Raw genomic sequence first — 5,398 nt, 5'->3', positions numbered from 1 at the left:
GGAAGACAGGGCAAAGCTTCCGGGAGGCGGAACCAGGGAGAGGAAGAAGGGAAAGAAAAGAGGAAGTCGCTTCAACCTTGTCGGATGGACTGTGAGACCCCGCCGGGCGGAAGTGACGTAAGGCGAGGGCGCAAGCGGCCGGAGAAAGCGCCGCCTTGTTAGCTACTCTTAGGAGGGGCAGGAACCTCCCGCTGCTAAAACCTGTGGGAGTATCCGGGTCTTGTTTTCTCCCGGTTGGAGAGCAAATGACTTTTGTTGACTTGGTGGCTATTGCTACTGCGATCTGGGTTTTCTACAAAGATAAAGTGCCTTGTTCTGCTGCCTGTCATTGGATCTGCCGAGACTCATGCAGACTGCAGTGTGGCGGATGGTCCCGTCAGTCTTTCAGCAGGAAAGAACTAGCCCCAGATACCTCGTGAGAATGGTACTTAGAGCCCTTTCGTGCTAAGATGAAGAGTTCTGGAGAGAATCTAAGGGATTTGATGGATTTCAGGTCTTGTAGAATTTTCTTACAAGGAACTGTATTCAGCTCTGTCTACACGTTATAATCACTTGGGGAGTTTTGGTCCCTCTGGAATAGGGCCTGGATAAAGGCGCTTAAAAAAAAAAAAATGTTCCTCTCATCCCATCCCACACCCTCTAGATTCTAATGTGTAAATAGGATTGACAACCACCGTTCTTGTGCTTTGTGCTTTTAGGGAACAAGAAATTGACCAGGGAAATGATAAGCAATGCAAATCAATTAGTCTCTGATTTCAATACTGGTCTATTTTGAGCTAATTAAGCATTGTTTTCGTTTGTTTAATCACAAACTACTATTTTCCATTCAGTTAAACTAAATGTGTTTTAACGATAGGAAGGTAATCAATCTAACCTATCAATAAAAAGCTGTATGCCTTGCAGAGCTGTGATAAACTACCTAATGGCATCAGGTAACAGATAAAGGTCCAGAAATAAAAGAATGATTGCTATATCTTTTTAAAAAATGGAATTTATGCATCTTTGGGGAAAAAAAATCCACATTGGATGTCTAGTAGTGTGATGACTTTGGTCCCTGTACCTGCTAGGTCTTACCTGTAAATGAAGTAAGACAGTGAACATTAGGAAAACAAGAGTTTATGGTGCCTGCTGCTAGAACACCTTTCCTAACCTGGAAATAATTAACTGGCTCCAAATGGACTTCACATTTCATTTGGTGACGCAGAAGCCTGTGAACCCGTGTTTGGGGATCCACCTGCTGAAAAGCATATATGAAACAATGACAGTCATTCTTTGATCTCTCTCCTTTGGCTGCTCTACTCTTAACAAGCCTTGCAGCCATGGAACCACTGAATGGCAAGCAATGGTTCTAGACCAAAGTAAACTAGAGGTTCAGGCTGTATTTGGCCAAGAAATATGCTTTTATTTTGGACAGTATTGGCTGTCCTGTGTGCTTAAAAACAAGAACAAAAATTGACTTAGTTGCCAACATTTAAAATACGGATATTTTGTATAAAAATCCAGGTTATCAACTTCTCTAGAAAATGTTGAAGATCTAGCAATTCTATATTCTTGAATGGTCACATTACCTAGAGCAGAGTAGCAGCTTCCTCTTTTATTAATGGGTCATGTTATTTCTGTTTACCATAATCCCACTATTCCTTATCAGTTCCTTGGCACTAGTTTTCATTTGAGTATCATCACTTGACTGTTGTGTTGTGATAAATCATTTGCTGATACTAGGTAAGTGTCTGGTGGACGTTACTGGTTGCCTACCCAGCATCCATTCCCCTTCCTTCACCATCTTAACAGAACAGAACCGGGATTTCATTCATGTATCCATTTAGCCGCCTTGATTACATTCGTTAGAGGAAGCTGATTTCACCCCCATCTCAGGGATTATCTTAATATAAATAGGAAGTTCCATTTCCCAAGCCAAAGTCCTACTCTCAGCAATGGACAATTTAATCAGGGTGAATTTCTTAGGGTACTAGGACTGAAGCAGTTTTTTCTTCCAATTTTTTTGTGTGAGGCCTGAAACTAAAAATTTTGCTACCATCCTTGAGAATGGAGCCAACACACAGGGGGGCAGAACCAAGATAATATCTCAGGGAAATGAAGCCAGATCGACTCAGTGAGGTTACCCCTAACTTCAACCCATGCTTCAGAGTGCTAGACAAGAGATTAAGACAGCAGATGTTTCTAGAACATTCAGTTCTCACCATGTAGATAACCATATTCTTCAGATAATGGTGAGAAAGTCCCAGTCAGTCATCTGACATCTTCACAGGTGTCAGGGCTCTCTAGAGCTGTGGACCCCAACCCAGGGCAGAGGACCACTATTAGTCCATGGTCTGTTAGGAAAAGGGGTTGCACAACAGGAGGTGAGCGGTGGGGAGGAAGCTTCATCTGTATTTGCAGCTGCTCCTTATCACTCCCATCACCACATAAGCTCCACCTCCTGTCAGATCAACAGGGGCATTAGATTCTCCTAGCAGCACAAACCCCACTGTAAACTGCACATGCGATCTAGGTTGTGCACCCTTATGAGAATCTAATGCCTGATGATCTGAGGTGGAGCTGAGGCAGTGATGCTAGTGCTGGGGAGTGGCTGCAAATACAGATTATCATTAGCAGAGAGGTTTGACTGCACAATAAATGTAATGTGCTTGTATCATCCCAAAACCATCCCCCTCCCCCCCCCCGTCTGTGGAAAAATTGTCTTCCATGAAACCGGTCCCTGGTGCTAAAAAGGTTGGGGACCACTGCTCTAGAGAGGAAAACCAACAGGATATGTTTGTGTGTGTGTGTGTGTATGTGTATGTGTGTAGAGATAGATTTATTTTAAGGAATTGGCTTACAGATTGTGGTGGCTTGATGAATCCAAAATCTGCAAGGTAGGCTGGCAGTCTGGAAACCCCGGGAAGATTTGCAGTTGGAGTCCAAATGCAGTCTGCTGGCAGAATTACTTCTTGTTCAAGGGGAGGTCGGTCTTTGTTCTATTAAGGCCTTCCAGCTGAGTGGATGAGGCCCACCCAAATTATAGACGGTAGTCTGCTTCAGTCTACCAATTTAAATGTTAACCTCATCCAAAAAACATCTTCACAGAATCATCCAGAATAATGTTTGACCAAATATTTGGGGACTGTGGTCAAGCCAAGTTGACATAAAATTACCCAGCAGAGTAGATAACTATATTCTCCACCTACTGGTGAGATCTGTATTTTCTGAAAACCCAATCAGCCATCTGACATCTTCATAGTAGCCTGTCCTGACCCAAAAGGTAGCCTCACCCTAGAGAATTGGGAAAATGGAATAGATGAAGGGGAGGATGGCAGAGACCTCTCTTATTGACCACATTTCCCATTTCTGACCAGTCACTACCTGTTCACCAACTTTTTTTAACAAAACAATTTAACTTTATTGAACATAGGAATAAGATGGACTTTCAAATTAATTATTTTTTGCTTTATGGTCATTACTTTTGTAAGCCATATGCTCCATGGCAAAACTTACTAATTGTTACTATACAAAGATGATTATCTATTCTTGTTTAGATTTAGCTTCTATTCTATATTCATAAACAAATATATTTAAATCTAAATAGAAATATTTGTGATTGTATTATTGGTGCATATGCATTGCTTAAGCTGATAGTAAGGGATTAGCCACTCTTTAGCAACCTTAAGTACAGGTAGAGATTTGCATTTTATGCAAAAATTCAGGTTTTACTCTTACTTATCCTTACATTGGTAGGAGCTGATGTCAGTAACTAAAAGGCAAGCAAATACTTTTGTTTTCTACCTCTTAGCTGAACAAAAATACACATAAGGTAGCATTTTTTGTTAGGCAAGACTTTTTACATTTCACATGAGAATATAGATAACCCTTTCTTGAACAAAATGATCAGGGTACTAATAAAATCATCTTTGCAGGAAATGTTTAATAAGCATATTTTATTTAAATAAATCCTCCAGTAGGAAATGGGGAATTCGTTGCCTTTATTTAGAAGAAGGCTGTGTAAATAGTTATCTGTCAAATTTATGTGCAACTCACCAACATTCCCTTATTGGAAACATCAGTATTTCCACATCACAGTTCCCAAAAGGACTTTAAAGTCTCAAAATTCTGTGTCCCCTCTGGCTTGCTTTTCTCTTTGATTCCACCCAGGCTTTATTAATGGTTTGCTTCATATCATCATCTCCATCTTCATAAATTTTCTTTAGAATATTTATCAGTCCTTCACTTGGATCTGTTTCATAGAGGGCGTAGGAGAGCTTTTCTTTTTTCTTTGCACTCTTTTTCAACCTCAGTCACGTCCTCTCACCATGGGTTTTCTGCTTGCTTTCTACATAAGGGAAGAACTCTAACAGTCTTGACTTGTTTTGAACTGCCTTCCACAGAGATGGGTTTTAAGAGATTGTACAAGATCGTGAAGTAACTCTTCCCATTCAGATTCTTTACCAGCAGATCCAATGACCTCTCTGTGAAATGCACCTCCACATTTTTGGTGGGAACTTGATAAACTCTAGTTAAGGTAATATAGATTTTCACAAGCTTACCTGACTATGATCCCTCTGTAATTAGTGATTTTCGCTGTATATATATCCCATTGCAATGGAAGCAGCCAGAGCGGCTGGCTTTTCGTTGTCAAGTTCTGCTCTTCTCTGTGATTTCTGTTGCATCTTGTTCTTTTTTTTTTTTTTTGAGACAGAGTCTCACTTTATTGCCCAGGCTAGAGTGAGTGCCGTGGCGTCAGCCTAGCTCACAGCAACCTCAAACTCCTGGGCTCAAGGGATCCTCCTGTCTCAGCCTCCCGAGTAGTTGGGATTACAGGCATGCACCACCATGCCCAGCTAATTTTTTCTATATATATTTTTAGCTGTCCATATAATTTCTTTCTATTTTTTTAGTAGAGATGGGGTCTCGCTCTTGCTCAGGCTGGTCTCGAACTCCTGAGCTCAAACGATCCGCCCACCTCGGCCTCCCAGAGTGCTAGGATTACAGGCGTGAGCCACCGCGCCCGGCCTGCATCTTGTTCTTGATTTCTGTTTCAATCTTGTATTTTTCAGTTGTGAGGGCATCATGTCCTCTTTTCCTAGTGGCTTTTCCCAGCAACACCTTTACCTCTTCTAAATCTTTCCGTAGCCCTTCCAAAGCTGAAGCCATGGTCGGGCTGGCTGGGTCAGGCCAAAGGCCCAAGTGCAGCCACGCGGGGAAGAGAACAGGAAATGCTGCAGGAAGCGCGCGCCATCCCCAGGGCAGACAGACCCCAGCGCAGTGGCAGCGCCCCCCCCCGCCTGTGCGCACACTGGCCCTGCGTGCTATCGCCTCCGGCTTCCCGCAACGAGGGGGCTCTGGAACCCCGTTCGCCATCTTAAGAGAAAAAGGAATATTCCCAGAAAAATAAGTTTTCCTG

At 42.4% G+C, this 5,398-nt stretch overlaps 1 pseudogene; it reads right to left on the bottom strand.

Moving 5' to 3' along the window:
- Positions 1-4,099: 4,099 nt before the first annotated feature.
- Positions 4,100-5,148, bottom strand: LOC138387450 (calcyclin-binding protein-like; annotated as a pseudogene).
- Positions 5,149-5,398: the final 250 nt, after the last annotated feature.

Source organism: Eulemur rufifrons, chromosome 7 (assembly GCF_041146395.1).
Source record: "Eulemur rufifrons isolate Redbay chromosome 7, OSU_ERuf_1, whole genome shotgun sequence".
Taxonomy (NCBI): domain Eukaryota; kingdom Metazoa; phylum Chordata; class Mammalia; order Primates; family Lemuridae; genus Eulemur; species Eulemur rufifrons.
The sequence above is the reverse complement of the archived record's forward strand: the minus strand, read 5'-3'. Positions and strand labels throughout refer to the sequence as shown.